Here is an 18,038-nt window from a genome sequence, read left to right as displayed (position 1 = left end):
ATTTGATGATCTAATTAAAATTTTACTCGGTGGAATATGTAGGCTTTGTAGAGTCGTGTCTCCTTGGGGTGATCGTCATCCGAGCTACCTCTACTTCCTCTACACCCGAGTCGGTGAGCTAAAAGTCCACCTCCTCCTTCTCCACTCCTCGGTGTTGAATAGAGTAGAACTAGGGTATTTAGTTATGCTTCTTAACCAAATGAAATGTTCGGGTTATAAGATATATTGAAATGTTTTTCTCAATATTGAACCATTGAAATGCAATGAGCACCAGTTTATGCTCATGTGTGAAGTGTTGATTCATTTTCGAGTGGCCTATGTTTTGCCGGAGTGTTGATTCATTTCCGTTCCGGCAAATTTCAGGCGCTCGATATGTCCTATTTTAGCTAAGGTCATGCCGGTTTTTCCGTGAATTTAAGCATGACTTGTGCTAGAATATGTAGGAAATATCGATTGCCCCGGATTTGCTAGAAAGAGAATTAAACGACACTTCGAGTTGACTTTAAGTCTGTCGGGGCTCCATACATGACAGTCAAAAAATCAGTGAGGGAGAGTCTCCACCATATATGAGAGGAGAAGAATGCCGACTGTTGTCGTGGGGGTCGCTTCTCCTTCTTCTCTTTGTGCTAGACCTTCGTTATGCACTAGGGGAAGAAGGAGTAGCAACCATCACCGATGGTCGCAATATCAGAGAGGGAGTGCCCATCATATACGTGAGATGAGATTTTAGGAAGGAAGACTCGACAGACCTAAAGTCAACCCGTTGCATATTGAGTATAGTGATCTGTGTGTTGAGTTTCCTGGTAGTTGACTTCGATTGATTTTCAATTGATGTTTCCACTATGAACATAGGAAATGTCTGAAGACGAAAGGGAATTCGTTATGTGCGAATATTGCGAAGACGAGCGCGGCATGTGCGACAGGCCTCACCTAGTTGGTGGTAGGCGCTTCAGCATCGTGCTGGATGAGAACTTCGAAGTGGATACAGTAAGTCACAATGACAAGTCTTTTTTCTTAATTAAGCCTGATTTCTGCTTCTTTTGCTTCAACTTATAATTTTAATTTTTTACTATTCTACTAGCGTATCCCCTGCCATGCAAGAATTTATGTCTTGGATAAGATTGGTTTCAGTACTATGGAAAGTATGGAGGTAAAGAGAGTTCACTTGAGGACCGAGCATGGTTATACTTTTGTCGTAAAATTATACAATGCAGACACCAACTCCTATTTTGAATGCAAAAATTGGAGAGCACTATGCAAGGCTTATGCATTTTAGCCTAATATGCTTATCTCCTTTGATATTCGTCCGGAAGATGAAATTGAAGGTAATATCGACATCTGGGTCGATGTGCAGACGCCTCCAGTTCTACCATTATGTGAGTTTCTCAACCATATTTATTAAGTAATTTATATTGTTTATTTAAAAATAGTTGACAACTAATTTCTATTGATAGCTTATTTCCATTCAAGCAAACATGTCCGGCACTTGGTAGACAACACCTACTACTATCCCGGGACTGAACTAAACTGGGAGGAGATAGGTCATTATGTTTCATGGCTTGAGGATCTTGATACTGTCAAGACAGGTTATTTTCCTGGACTTTGAGACATTAGTACTCAAAACGTGCGACCACTAGTGTGTGTATTGAACTACGGTCACATCTATTTAGGAAAGATGGTAAGATTTTTACTATTTGTCCTCAGTGCATCTTTTGCATACATTATTTTTTAAGCTAAACTTCATTGCTAAGTATGTTACTATGATGTTCTTCAACAGGGACTCCCGATGAGTGTTGTGCCTCGTTGGATCGAGCCTAAAGGTCGCATGACAATGGTTAGCTTACGGCCAAAATATCCTGCATTGCACATGAGTGCATTCATCATTTCTCGAAGCGAGCAAGTCTTAATAGTCAAAGATTGGAGCAAAATTGTGAAGGATCACAGAAGAGAAGTACTAGGGGGCAGCAATCAGAAGCGCATCCCACAATTAGGAGACAGGTTCATCTGCATGCTCCAATATGATGAAGCAGGAGTGCTACACATGTTTTATGCTATTTTACCTGAGAGAGAGCAGTAGGAGTGATTAGCTAGCTAGAATGAGTTTGAAGATGATGATGTGCTACACTATGACTATGATGATTAAATAGCTAGTGTTGGTGGTAATGACTATGATGATTATTATTATCTAGTGTTGGTGGTGATTAGATAGCTACCGTAGCTAGTGTTGGTGGTGATTAGCTAGCTAGAATGAGTTTGAAGATGATGATGTGCTACACTATGACTATGATGATTAAATAGCTAGTGTTGGTGGTAATGACTATGATGATGATTAAATAGCTTGTGTTGGTGGTAATTACTATGATGATTAAATAGCTAGTGTTGGTGGTAATGACTAGGAACACGGATTAGATTCAAGTGAAGGCAACATGTGGGGCAGATCGAAAGTACTACTAATCCAAACTAGATCAAGTTTGGATTAGTAGTATACTTTCGACATGCACCACATGTTGCCTCCACTTGAACCTAATCCACATTCATTTCACCCACTGTTGTATATACTAACTAATCATGGTCATAAAATCATATGATGAAAGTACTGTATATAAAACCTATACAAATACAACAAAAATAAGCTGCAATTTCAAAAATACAGGAAATATAAGCAGTAGCACTTTTCAAAAGAAACGCTACTACTACTTACTACTATCAGCAGCGCTTTTCCACCACGAGCACTACTGCTAACTAGGTATAGCAGTAGCGCTGGGAAACCAGCGCTACTGCTACCAGTTAGTTGTAGCGCCTTACTGGTAGCGCTTGTACCTCTAAAACCAACGCTACTACTAGGGTTACCCTAGTAGTGGGGAGCCATGGGCTCTTCAAATTTCTTCTCTTCTTGTTCTGGCTGTAAAGCCAAAGAACCAGGAGCAGGGTCAACCTCCATCTGGGTAGGGGCACCAGATGAGGAGACCGCTGGGGTATTTCCTTGGGAAGCAACTTGCTCCCCCTCAACCTTCTCACCCTCCTTGGTGGAACCAGAGGGCTCAACATGACTCTCCTTCAAAGGCGATGAGACTGCCTTTTCCATCTCAATTTCTTCGTCAAATTTTTCTTCAGGGGCTTGCTGTTCGGGCACGACATTCTCTTTGGCAGGATTATCCATAAAGATATCCATCACATCTGATTCTTGTGCAGCTGAGGTAGGGATGATAACTACCACAGGCATAACATGATGCTCGGTTTCTTCCTCGGAACGAGTGGATGGAGGAATCTGTTGTAGTGGAACACTTGAGTCAACAGGTGCATCGGTTGCTACAGATTGGATACGATGATCTTTGACAGCCTTTGGTTTGTTGGCTCTTGCCTGAGCTCTCTGACGCTTTTCTTCTTTTTGTCTTCGTCGAGCAAGATCTGCTTGACGTCTGATCTCTTCATTTCTACGATCACATAGCTGAGAAACATCCATCTTCATCTTGGAGTGCCATTCAATCTTGTTATTCCTCATAATAGTGAGGGCTTTGGTGATATCAAGAATTCCCTTGTTCATGTCTTTTGTTTCAGACTCAGATTTGGCTTCCCTCCTCAATTTCTCAAGGAGCTTCTTGTCCTTGACAGCTTGATTGAGTTCCTTGGTGATTTCTCTCAGCTCAGAGAAATGCTTTGCCACCATCTTGGTAACATCTTTAGGCAGACCCAAACTACTCAATTCATCAGGATTTTCATCATAGGAAGCACCTTCAATGATGTCAAATATAAGATCAAAGCCATATTCCTCCGTGGAAGCAGGAATAATAGTCTTGGCCTTCTTGGAAGCAGCAGCAGCTTTTTCATTGGGGATCAATTTTCTCTGCGCCGTAGGAGCAGCAGAACCCGAAGGTTTATCTGATGCCACAGTAGCAAGCCCCGATGATGATCTCAATGGAGGCGAAACCTTTGCTGGAGAGGGAGTTTGGTATGGCTTATCAAGTAGAGCTCTTTGATCATATATGGGAATTTCATCACCAACGTTATCATCAGAGGAATCATCAGATGAGGCAGTTGTTGCCTTTCTTGACTTTCTGGTAACAGACTTTTTCTTCGAAGCTTGAGGAGAAACAAACTTTCTCTTCTTGTTTTCATTATGGGCAGAGGCCCTTTCCTTCTTCTCCTACACATCCTGTTGAGTTAACTCAGCATTTCTTTGTTCCAACTGATTTTTATTCCCTTCTTTGGTGTCACGCTTGGCCTTTGCTTTTGCTCTCTTTTCCACTTCCTCGGGGAAATTGGCAATTGTCTTCAAGGATTCAGCATGAGCATTGGGAGGAGGATATGGCCTTACTTTTCCATCATTCGGTCCTAGGCAGCCTTCTACAATGCAATCGTTCCAGGGAGGAGTGAAAGCAAATAAGATCTGATATTTTCTTCAGACATTCTCATAGTTGAACCATTTCTTCGCCCAATGACGGTGAATTTTCTGCAGCTGGTTATTTCTTTCATTTGAAGTTTCAATTCCAGGTCAAGTTTTGTAAGTTTCAGGGTCAGACATTTCATCTGTGGTGTTTCTCTCTCTACCGCGACCACTCTTCTTGGGATTTCCATCAGAGAACAAGGTCTTGGAATTAGTGACTAGCTCATCCTCTGGCTGACTGAGAGCTGAGGGAATATCATCGTCTTCTTCAGCAGATTCTGATTCGGGCTTCTTTTTCTTCGGAGCTTTCGGTGGCTTGGCTGATATTCTTTCAGTCACTTTAGCTTTATCAGCCACATGCAACTGTTATGGAATATCTTCCTCGAACCCGGAATGCTCTTCTGAACTGTTTGCCATGACCACTCCTGAGAGAAAACAAGGAATCGAAGGAAAACAGGAAGAAGTCACAAACATGCACAGAAGCATTTGATTCAAAACAGATAGTTTTTTGGAAGAAGCATGAAATCCAAGGTATACACTTTGCAAGATATCGTCGAGAGAATTGCAAAATGCCCTAAGATAGAATAACAACTCATATGATCTTTTGATGTATACACAGAGAACCCTAGATCAAAAAGACTGGTACCAGGAACTACTACAGACCGTACAAGCCATGACTTAGTGAATCCAAAGGATCTACCGCAAGAAAATAACTCAACATAAATGGCATCGGGATGAACTGCCCTAGAACAGAAAGGTAGGGCAAGCTCTAGATCTGTATGCCCTAACTTGGCAATACAGACCGACTACGGCAGCACGGAGAGAAGAGTTACCGCACTGGCGTGACCAACGGTGACGGGGCTTCGCCGGAGTTGCATGGCGAGGCTTGTCGCCGACGCTGCTTCGAGCTCGGGCTCGGGAGGAGAGCGAGAGGAGAGTTTGAGGCCGAACAGAGAATGAACCAAGAAAGAAGAAACCTAGAGACAGGGGGTTTATATAGCCCGAGGGAGAAACCGCCCACTCCGAAATCCACGACCTATAAATACGGGACGCTCCACACTCAACCGTCGAGATCACGATCGAGAGATCGTGGGCACATGTCACCCGTCTCCTGCGGAAATCTCAGTAACTGAACTAAATGCCGAAAGGTTTGAGGAAGCGCAAGCGCCAAAACAGAATAAATTTCGAAGTGGATTTCAATCGCGACCAAGGACGTCGAATTGAAATCTTCTTCAGATCAAGGTGCATGTCAAGAAAGGAACTGATTACACACAAAGAAAAGACTGACTCAACACCCAAAACCAAACGAAGAAAAAAAAACAAAGGCACAAACACTACGAAGGAAAACACAAAAAGATAAGCACCAACAATAATTGATCTCAGGGCAAATGATAAACATGAGATATCCCTGAGAGAAATTCCTGCATGAAATGATTAGTTTGTCTTCACAACCCACACTTGCGTGGGAGGTGAGGATCTCATTCGGTTGAGCTAATTGGTGATATTTCTTCGGTGAGACCTGTGAAACACTTGTGCATTATGAAGATAATCATATGAATAGGTATTAAAGTTGTTTCCAGATACATGAATGTAATGATTTGATGATGCACGCTCATATTCCTTCTGATGTAGGTTAGGATGATAATCATTCAAGAATGATACTCGAGTAGATTTGGAATGATAACAATTTCCTCGTCGAGAATTATCCTGCACAGTCAGGTTAGCATTAACTGATAAATTTTCAATGGTATACTTCTTTACCCAGATTTGCTTCTTGGATGCGCCTGACCTGCAGTTAGTTCCAGTATATCGAGCGAAAACCTTGCCATCCTATTGTTTGAAGTTTTTATAATCTGAGTCACTAGACTCGTCAGCGTCAACAGGAATGGGCGATAGATAACAGTTAAAGTTTCAGGTTCAAGAGTTTTACTCTTTGCATGAACCCAAGTTGTTCGAGGATATTGCTCGGAAGTCCAATAGGATCCATCCACATTGAGCTTCTTTTCGAAACCTAGTCCCTCCTTCTGAGGATTTTGTGCAGAATGGACTTCTTGAGCACATCAGATAGGGTTTGATGCCCTTTTAGGCTTCTTAGCATTGCAGTCTCAAGTAAGCCCTTTAACCTGCAATTTTCTTCGATAATAGCGGCAAAATCCTCGGAGGAGGGGTTAGTGGTACCAATTTCAGTAGTAGCAATTTTCTTAGTAACATTATTAGAAGTCTCAGCATGAGAATCAGCATTGCTACGTTCTAGGCATTTTAAGCATGGAGGTACAAAATCATCAGGAAGTCGAACAGATTGCTCGGTGAAAAGAGAAGCCTTTTCTAACACCAGCTCATTATGAGATTCTTTCAGTGACACGAGTTCTTCATTCCTGTTAAGGAGTTCATCTGATATCTCGTAGTCAACTGTAAGTGAATCATATCAATTGGTAAGATCATCAATAGTTGATGAAAAAGCATCTTGCTCTTCAATCAAGTTTTGATTCTTCTCCATATCTTCGACCAGTAATCCTTTGGTTTTCCTAAGATATCAAGCATTTCAAGTTCATCATGTTGGGATTTAGCATTTTTCACCAACTTGGCATATGAAATATATTCAGGTGAATATTCGTTCATGGGTCTTTGGTGTTTCGAAGATACCTGATCCTTTGATGATTTGGCCATAAGACAGAAGGCGACTGTTTCATCATCATTACTTGAAGTATCATCATCAGTATCTGATTTGCTAAAGTCCTTCGATGATTCAATAGAAACATATGCATTGCTTCTCCCTATCCTTTTGTAGAATTCTTCATCATCTGAATCAGTGTCTGTTGTCTCTTCTTCAGAGTCCAGAGTCAGGTTAGTATAGGCTTTATTCGGCTAAGAGATTTTCTTTAGGTTGGAATCAATGATTGCTCTGGCATTTATGTCAATGACTGGTCTTGTCAAAGAGGATGAAATAGGTTACTTCTTGTTCGAGAGCTTAGTAAGACGATCCATTCGAGCAAAACCATTGCAGTGAAGATGCTTCCATCGGTTACTAGGTGCTTCATCCCAGCAAGGACAAGCTGCTATGACATGACCGAATTGTTTGCATTTGAAGCACTTCATTTCTTTCTGAGGTAACTGTCTTGAGAATTCAGGCTCTTCATCTTTATCATCATTCACAAGATGCAAGTTTTGTCTTCTGAGATCACTCAACCATTGTGTGAGCATTTCCAGTTCTCTTGTGATGGTGTGTTGATTCTTGACATCTTCTTCTTCCTGAGATCTGCCATAGTGAGAGAGGATTTCTCCTTCACTTTCCGAAAAAGATTTTTGATTTGCATTTACTAGTTCCATCTTTTCTTCATGAATGGATAGCAATGTCATGACCTCAACATAATGAAGCTCTTCATAATCTGGTCTTTGTTTGATTTCAGCTACAATAGGATCGATGGTTTCATCAAGAGCACTCAGTAGCTTGTTTACCACATCTTTATTGGTGACATCAGTTACTCCTCGTTGATGAAGTCTTTCAGCAATGTCTGTCAGCCGATCCGCAAGTTCCATCACACTTTCCTTTCGAAGACTTCTGAACCTAGTGAACATGGCACGAAGCATTTGAGTGTGTGAATCTGTTCTGGAGATGAATTCGTCGTGAACATTTTTGATAGCATCCCAGAGTTGCTTTGCAGTGTCAAGGTTTAGAAACCGAATGAACACGTTCTTTGAAATACTTGCACAGATAATATCTCTCACTTGTGCATCCAGACGCATCACAGCCTTGTCATCAGAGGATGGATCATCGGGGTGTTGAATGGTGTAACCATCTTCTACAATCTGCCACATATCATAGTTGATAGCTTGAATTCTGATTCTCATCCGTTCCTTCCAGTACAGATAGTCATTTCCATCAAACATAGGAAATCCTTCAGAGTGCAAGGATCTACCTGCATAAGACATACTCAAGACTCCAAGGATGTTAGACCTTTAATAAACAGAGATAGGGAGTACCCGCTCTAATCCAATTGTTAGGACGGAGAGTATATCGACCAGAGGGGGGTGAATGGGAGATTCAAAAATTCTTGCGAATGTTTTGAACCGAACTCAAACACAGCAGCGGAATTAAAGAATAGTAGAAAAGGGTGTACACAAGCTCGCTACTGAGGAACAAAACCGTCAAGGTAAGAGGCAACAATAATTCGAGCATAGACTACGACAGGTTTAACGATAACAATAGTGATACAACATGCTAACAGAACAAGGATCATTGTGAAGAGTAGATACATAGTAATGAATGATAATTGCAAAGAACAATGATACAGCCTATGAAAGTCAACTACTGCTGCGAGAAATAAGTTGAAGGAAATGCATATCAGAGTAATAGATCAGATATTTATCATCAAGGAGCATACACAAGGACTACAGAAGGTATAGAAGTGAGAAAGAATAGAACCAGTGATGCTCGATGGCGATAAAAAGATTTTGTAGACCAGTTCACCCTTCTGCCAAAGGGTTACACCTGGTTGGAAGGGTTGTGACTTAACACGGAAGATAAACTCTCTTCACTCTATTCTCCTTCAACACGGAGCTGATCAGACTCAGGTTGATTTCACTCGTGGTAGATCCTTGTCGACGATCTCCAAACCTTCGGTCGACCTTCGCGGACCACAATCACTCTTGGTTGTTGAAGATCTGGCTCGGTGAATACAACAACTCTTAAACACTCGAAGCCGAAACCTATCCGTCTAGAGAGTGCGCAACTCTCAAGAGTAATAGGTAAAAGAACTCTGAATCACAACTACTATAATGCTAAACCACTGTCTAAGTTAGGGCTCTTGGTTTTTCTCTCAGTGGATCTTAAACTCAATTCACTCGGAGAGGGGTTGCTCAAATCAATCTTCTCAGAAATCTCGAGCGAAGCATCCAACGGACAATGTTGGAGCACAGTTGCTATTTATAGCCGCAGCCTTCCCAGATGGGAAATGACCATATTAGACATCGGGATCAGCCAATGGCCGAACGACACGAGTCCAACGGTCGAATTTGAGCACAACGGTAACATTGCTTGCGGAGCAAGAAATGCTAACTCCTTGGTCTGAGACAAATCTCTCGCAGCGAAGAAGAACACGGTCTCTTGCTGACAAGTATTTGCTCGGAGCACAAAGAGATTTCTCTCGCAACTTTCATAGGTTTTTGGCTAAGCATCACAGCGGATCTAAGCATCGAGAACCTATACCCATCTTAATAGTACGGAGGTCCTATGACTCAAAAGAATGAAAGAAGAACAACGAAATGAATACTACTTCTTCACTTTGTCTTCGTCTTCCATCGTTGCAGTAAATTTCTTTGGACGTCAGTACTGAATCAAAATGCTTTGCTTCAACAGTAAATTTTCGAGGGGTCAATTTCTTCACATCGATCTTCTCGACTATATGACTTCAGCACACATGGCTCATTCCTCTCTTTAGCGCAGATATGCTTCGGTGAAGTGTTGGGGAACGCAGTAATTTCAAAAATTTCCTACGCACACGCAAGATCATGATGATGCATAGCAACGAGCGGGAGAGTGTAGTCCACGTACCCTCGTAGACCGTAAGCGGAAGCGTTATGACAACGCGGTTGATGTAGTCGTATGTCTTCACGATCCGACCGATCCTAGTACCGAAAGTACGGCACCTCCGCGATCTGCACACGTTCGACTCGGTGACGTCCCATGAACTCTCGATCCAGCAGAGTGTCGAGGGAGAGCTTCGTCAGCACGACAGCGTGATGATGGTGATGATGAAGCTACCGGCGCAGGGCTTCGCCTAAGCACTGCAACGATATGACCGAGGTGGATTATGGTGGAGGGGGGCACCGCACACGGCTAAGAGATCAATGATCAACTTGTGTGTCTATGGGGTGCCCCCCTCCTCCGTATATAAAGGAGTGGAGGAGGGGAGGGCCGGCCCTCCTATGGCGCTCCCCATGGGTAGTCCTACTCCCACCGGGAGTAGGATTCACCCCTTCCCTAGTTGGACTAGGAGTGGAAGGAAGGGAGAGAGAGGGGGAAGGAAAGGGGGGCTGACCCCCCCACCCAATTCGGATTGGGCTTGAGGGGGGCGCGCCGCCCCCCTCCTATGCCTCCCTCTCTTCTCTCCCACTATGGCCCAATAAGGCTCATATACCTCCCGGGGGGTTCCGGTAACCTCCCGGTACTCCGGTATATGCCCGAACTCACCCGGAACCATTCCGACGTCCAAACATAGTCGTCCAATATATAGATCTTTATGTCTCGACCATTTCGAGACTCCTCGTCATGTCCGTGATCATATCCGGGACTCCGAACTACCTTTGGTACATGAAAACACATAAACTCATAATACCGATCGTCACTGAACGTTAAGCGTGCGGACCCTACGGGTTCTAGAACTATGTAGACATGACCGAGACACGTCTCCAGCCAATAACCAATAGCGGAACATGGATGCTCATATTGGCTCCCACATATTCTACGAAGATCTTTATCGGTCAAACCGCATAACAACATACGTTGTTCCCTTTGCCATCGGTATGTTACTTGCCCGAGATTCGATCGTCGGTATCTCGATACCTAGTTCAATCTCGTTACCGGCAAGTCTCTTTACTAGTTCTGTAATGCATTATCCCGTAACTAACTCATTAGTCAGATTGCTTGCAAGGCTTATAGTGATGTGCATTACCAAGAGGGCCCAGAGATACCTCTCTGACAATCGTAGTGACAAATCCTAATCTCGATCTATGCCAACTCAACAAACACCATCGGAGACACCTGTAGAGCACCTTTATAATCTCCCAGTTACGTTGTGACGTTTGGTAGCACACAAAGTGTTCCTCCGGTATTCGGGAGTTGCATAATCTCATAGTCATAGGAACATGTATAAGTCATGAAGAAAGCAATAGCAACATACTAAATGATCAAGTGCTAAGCTAACGGAATGGGTCAAGTCAATCACATCATTCCCTAATGATGTGATCCAGTTTAGAAAATGACAACTCATGTCTATGGCTAGGAAACTTAACCATCTTTGATTAACGAGCTAGTCAAGTAGAGGCATACTAGTGACACTCTATTTGTCTATATATTCACACATGTACTAAGTTTCCTGTTAATACAATTCTATGAATAATAAACATTTATCATGATATAAGGAAATATAAATAACAACTTTATTATTGCCTCTAGGGCATATTTCCTCCAGTCTCCCACTTGCACTAGAGTCAATAATCTAGATTACATTGTAATGATTCTAACACCCATGGAGTCTTGGTGCCGATCATGTTTTGCTCGTAAGAGAGGCTTAGTCAACAGGTCTGCAACATTCAGATCCGTATGTATCTTGCAAATCTCTATGTCCCCTTTCGACACTTGATGACGGATGGAATTGAAGCGTCTTTTGATGTGTTTGGTTCTCTTGTGAAATCTGGATTCCTTCGCCAAGGCAATGGCTCCAGTATTGTCACAAAAGATTTTCATTGGACCCGATGCACTAGGTATGACACCTAGATCGGATATGAACTCCTTCATCCAGACTCCTTCATTTGTGCTTCTGAAGCAGCTATGTACTCCGCTTCACACGTAGATCCTGCCACGACGCTTTGCTTAGAACTGCACCAACTTAAAGATCCACCGTTCAGTATAAATACGTATCCGGTTTGTGACTTAGAGTCATCCGGATCAGTGTCAAATCTTACATCGACGTAACCATTTACGACAAGCTCTTTGTCACCTCCATAAACGAGAAACATAACCTTAGTCCTTTTCAGGTATGTCAGGATGTTCTTGAGCGCTGTCCAGTGATCCACTCCTGGATTACTTTGGTACCTCCCTGCTAAACTAATAGCAAGGCACACATCAGGTCTGGTACACAACATTGCATACATGATAGAGCCTATGGCTGAAGCATAGGGAACATCTTTCATTTTCTCTCTATCTTTCTGCAGTGGTCGGGCATTGAGTCTGACTCAGCTTCACACCTTGTAACACAGGCAAGATCCCTTGCTATCCAGAAATTCTATATCATTTCCAATCAACAATATGTCATCCACATATAATATTAGAAATGCTACAGAGCTCCCACACACTTTCTTGTAAATGCAGGCTTCTCCAAAAGTCTGTAAAAAACCATATGCTTTGATCACACTATCAAAGCGTTTATTCCAACTCCGAGATGCTTGCACTAGTCTATAAATGGATCGCTGGAGCTTGCACACTTTGTTAGCATCCTTTGGATTGATAAAACCTTCGGGTTGCATCATATACAACTCTTCTTCCAGAAATCCAATCAGGAATGCAGACTTTACATCCATTTGCCAAATTTCATAATCATAAAATGCAGCGATTACTAACATGATTCGGATGGATAAGCATCGCTACGAGTGAGAAAGTCTCATCGTAGTCAACTCCTTGAACTTGTCGAAAACCTTTCGCGAAAAGTCGAGCTTTGTAGACAGTAACATTACCGTCAGCGTCAGTCTTCTTCTTGAAGATCCATTTATTCTCGATGGCTTGCCGATCATCGGGCAAGTCAACCAAAGTCCACACTTTGTTCTCATACATGGATCCCATCTCAGATTTCATGGCCTCAAGCCATTTCGCGGAATCTGGGCTCATCATCGCTTCCTCATAGTTCGTAGGTTCGTCATGGTCAAGTAACATGACCTCCAGAATAGCATTACCGTACCACTCTGGTGCGGATCTTACTCTGGTTGACCTACGAGATTTGGTAGTAACTTGATCTGAAGTTTCATGATCATTATCATTAGCTTCCTCACTAATTGGTGTAGGGATCACAGGAACTGATTTCTGTGATGAACTACTTTCCAATAAGGGAGCAGGTACAGTTACCTCATCAAGTTCTACTTTCCTCCCACTCACTTCTTTCGAGAGAAACTCCTTTTCTAGAAATGATCCATTCTTAGCAACGAATGTCTTGCCTTCAGATTTGTGATAGAAGGTGTACCCAACAGTTTCCTTTGTGTATCCTATGAAGACCCGTTTCTCCGATTTGGGTTCGAGCTTATCAGGTTGAAGCTTTTTCACATAAGCATCGCAGCCCCAAACTTTCAGAAATGACAACTTTGGTTTCTTGCCAAACCACAGTTCATAAGGCGTCGTCTCAACGGATTTAGATGGTGCCCTATTTAACGTGAATGCAGTCGTCTCTAAAGCATAACCCCAAAACAATAGCGGTAAATCAGTAAGAGACATCATAGATCGCACCATATCTAATAAAGTGCGGTTACGACATTCGGACACACCATTACGCTGTGGTGTTCCGGGTGGCGTGAGTTGCGAAACTATTCCGCATTGTTTCAAATGAAGACCAAACTCGTAACTCAAATATTCTCCTCCACGATCAGATCGTAGAAACTTTATTTTCTTGTTACGATGATTTTCCACTTCACTCTGAAATTCTTTGAACTTTTCAAATGTTTCAGACTTATGTTTCATCAAGTAGATATACCCATATCTGCTCAAATCATCTGTGAAGGTGAGAAAATAACGATACCCACCGCGAGCCTCAATATTCATTGGACCACATACATCAGTATGTATGATTTCCAACAAATCTGTTGCTCGCTCCATTGTTCCGGAGAATGGAGTTTTAGTCATCTTGCCCATGAGGCATGGTTCGCAAGTACCAAGTGATTCATAATCAAGTGATTCCAAAAGTCCATCAGAATGGAGTTTCTTCATGCGCTTTACACCAATATGACCCAAGCGGCAGTGCCACAAATAAGTTACACTATCATTATCAACTCTGCATCTTTTGGCTTCAATATTATGAATATGTGTGTCACTACTATCGAGATTTAACAAAAATAGACCACTCTTCAAGGGTGCATGACCATAAAAGATATTACTCATATAAATAGAACAACCATTATTCTCAGATTTAAATGAATAATCGTCTCGCATCAAACAAGATCCAGATATAATGTTCATGCTCAACGCTGGCACCAAATAACAATTATTCAGGTCTAAAACTAATCACGAAGGTAGATGTAGAGGTAGCGTGCCGACCGCGATCACATCGACTTTGGAACCATTTCCCACGCGCATCGTCACCTCGTCCTTAGCCAATCTTCGCTTAATCTGTAGTCCCTGTTTCGAGTTGCAAATATTAGCAACAGAACCAGTATCAAATACCCAGGTGCTACTGCGAGCATTAGTAAGGTACACATCAATAACATGTATATCACATATACCTTTGTTCACCTTGCCATCCTTCTTATCCGTCAAATACTTGGGGCAGTTCCGCTTCTAGTGACCAGTCCCTTTGCAGTATAAGCACTCAGTCTCAGACTTAGGTCCAGACCTGGGCTTCTTCACTTGAGCAGCAACTTGCTTGCCGTTCTTCTTGAAGTTCCCCTTCTTCCCTTTACCCTTTTTCTTGAAACTGGTGGTCTTGTTGACCATCAACACTTGATGCTCCTTCTTGATTTCTACCTTCGCAGCCTTTAGCATCGCGAAGAGCTCGGGAATTGTCTTGTTCATCCCTTGCATATTATAGTTCATCATGAAGCTCTTGTAGCTTGGTGGCAGTGATTGAAGAATTCTGTCAATGACGCTATCATCAGGAAGATTAACTCCCAGCTGAATCAAGTGGTTGTTATACCCAGACATTTTGAGTATATGTTCACTGACAGAACTATTCTCCTCCATCTTGCAGCTATAGAACTTATTGGAGACTTCATATCTCTCAATCCGGGCATTTGCTTGAAATATTAACTTCAACTCCTGGAACATCTCATATGCTCCATGACATTCAAAACGTCGTTGAAGTCCCGGTTCTAAGCCGTAAAGCATGGCACACTGAACTATCGAGTAGTCATCAGCTTTGCTCTGCCAGACGTTCACAACGTCCGGTGTTTCTCCTGCAGTGGGTCTTGCACCTAGCGGTGCTTCCAGGACGTAATTCTTCTGTGCAGCAATGAGGATAATCCTCAAGTTACGGACCTAGTCCGTGTAATTGCTACCATCATCTTTCAACTTAGCTTTCTCAAGGAACGCATTAAAATTCAAAGGAACAGTAGCACGGGCCATTGATCTACAACAACATAGACATGCAAAATACTATCAGGTACTAAGTTCATGATAAATTAAAGTTCAATTAATCATATTACTTAAGAACTCCCATTTAGATAGACATCCCTCTAATCATCTAAGTGATCACGTGATCCAAATCAACTAAACCATGTCCGATCATCACGTAAGATGGAGTAGTTTTCAATGGTGAACATCACTATGTTGATCATATCTACTATATCATTCACGCTCGACCTTTCGGTCTCGGTGTTCCGAGGCCATATCTGCATATGCTAGGCTCGTCAAGTTTAACCCGAGTATTTTGCGTGTGCAAAACTGGCTTGCACCCGTTGTATGTGAACGTAGAGCTTATCACACCCGATCATCACGTGGTGTCTCGGCACGACGAACTTTCGCAACGGTGCATACTCAGGGAGAACACTTGTACCTTGAAATTTAGTGAGAGATCATCTTATAATGCTACCGTCAAACTAAGCAAATAAGATGCATAAAGGATAAACATCACATGCAATCAATATAAGTGATATGATATGGCCATCATCATCTTGTGCCTTTGATCTCCATCTCCAAAGCACCATCATGATCACCATCGTCACCGGCGCGACACCTTGATCTCCATCGTAGCATCGTTGTTGTCTCGCCAACTATTGTTTCTACGACTATCGCTACCGCTTAGTGATAAAGTAAAAACAATTACAGGGCGATTGCATTGCATACAATAAAGCGACAACCATATGGCTCCTTCCAGTTGCCGATAACTTTGTTATAAAACATGATCATATCATACAATAAAATTTAGCATCATGTCTTGACCATATCACATCACAACATGCCTTGCAAAAACAAGTTAGACGTCCTCTACTTTGTTGTTGCAAGTTTTACGTGGCTGCTACGGGCTGAGCAAGAACCGTTCTTACCTACGCATCAAAACCGCAACGATTTTTCATCAAGTATGTGTTGTTTTAACCTTCAACAAGGATTGGGCGTAACCACACTCGATTTACCTAAAGTTGGAGAAACTGACACCCGCCAGCCACCTGTGTGCGAAGCACGTCAGTAGAACCATTCTCGCATAAGCGTACGCGTAATGTCGGTCCGGGCCGCTTCATCCAACAATACAAGCTAATCAAAGTATGACATGTTGGTAAGCAGTATGACTATTATCGCCCACAACTCACTTGTGTTCTACTCATGCATATAACATCTACGCATAAACCTGGCTCGGATGCCACTGTTGGGGAACGCAGTAATTTCAAAAATTTCCTACGCACACGCAAGATCATGGTGATGCATAGCAATGAGCGGGAGAGTGTAGTCCACGTACCCTCGTAGACCGTAAGCGGAAGCGTTATGATAACGCGGTTGATGTAGTCGTACGTCTTCACGATCCGATCGATCCTAGTACCGAAAGTACGGCACCTCCGTGATATGCACACGTTCGGATCGGTAACGTCCCACGAACACTCGATCCAGAAGAGTGTCGAGGGAGAGCTTCGTCAGCACGACGGCGTGATGACGGTGATGATGAAGCTACAGGCGCTTCGCCTAAGCACTGCAACGATATGACCGAGGTGGATTATGGTGGAGGGGGGCACCGCACATGGCTAAGAGATCAATGATCAACTTGTGTGTCTATGGGGTGCCCCCCTCCTCCGTATATAAAGGAGTGGAGGAGGGGGAGGGCCGGCCCTCCTATGGCGCGCCCCATGGGGAGTCCTACTCCCACCGAGAGTAGGATTCCCCCCTTCCCTAGTTGGTCTAGGAGTGGAAGGAAGGGGGAGAGGGGGAAGGAAAGGGGGGGGCCGGCGCCCCACCCAATTCGGATTGGGCTTGAGGGGGGCACGCCCCTCCTATGCCTCCCTCTCTTCTCTCTCACCATGGCCCAATAAGGCCCATATACCTCCCGAGGGGTTCCGGTAACCTTTTGGTACTCCGGTATATGCCCGAACTCACCCAGAACCATTCCTACGTCCAAACAAAGTCGTCCAATATATCGATCTTTATGTCTCGACCATTTTGAGACTCCTCGTCATGTCCGTGATCATATCCGGGACTCCGAACTACCTTCGGTACATCAAAACACATAAACTCATAATACCGATCGTCATCGAACGTTAAGCGGACCCTACGGGTTCGAGAACTATGTAGACATGAATGAGACACGTCTCCGGCCAATAACGAATAGCGGAACCTGGACGCTCATAGTGGCTCCCACATATTCTACGAAGATCTTTATCGGTCAAACCGCATAACAACATACGTTGTTCCCTTTGTCATCGGTATGTTACTTGCTCGAGATTCGATCGACGGTATCTCGATACCTAGTTCAATCTCGTTACCGGCAAGTCTCTTTACTCGTTCCGTAATGCACATCCCGTAACTAACTCATTAGTCACATTGCTTGCAAGGCTTATAGTGATGTGCATTACCGAGAGGGCCCAGAGATACCTCTCCGACAATCGGAGTGACAAATCCTAATCTCGATCTATGCCAACTCAACAAACACCATCGGAGACACCTGTAGAGCACCTTTATAATCACCCAGTTACGTTGTGACGTTTAGTAGCACACAAAGTGTTCCTCCGGTATTCGGGAGTTGCATAATCTCATAGT

At 43.1% G+C, this 18,038-nt stretch overlaps 1 long non-coding RNA gene across 1 annotated transcript; it reads left to right on the top strand.

The window, feature by feature from the left end:
* Positions 1–458: 458 nt before the first annotated feature.
* Positions 459–2,334, top strand: LOC120965381 (uncharacterized). The gene is made up of 3 exons (XR_005758248.3): positions 459–1,376; positions 1,455–1,678; positions 1,778–2,334. It is a non-coding gene; the product is annotated as an uncharacterized lncRNA (long non-coding RNA).
* Positions 2,335–18,038: the final 15,704 nt, after the last annotated feature.

This window comes from Aegilops tauschii, chromosome 5 (assembly GCF_002575655.3).
Source record: "Aegilops tauschii subsp. strangulata cultivar AL8/78 chromosome 5, Aet v6.0, whole genome shotgun sequence".
NCBI lineage: Eukaryota > Viridiplantae > Streptophyta > Magnoliopsida > Poales > Poaceae > Aegilops > Aegilops tauschii.
Note: the sequence above shows the minus strand (reverse complement) of the source record. Positions and strands in the feature narration are given on the sequence as shown.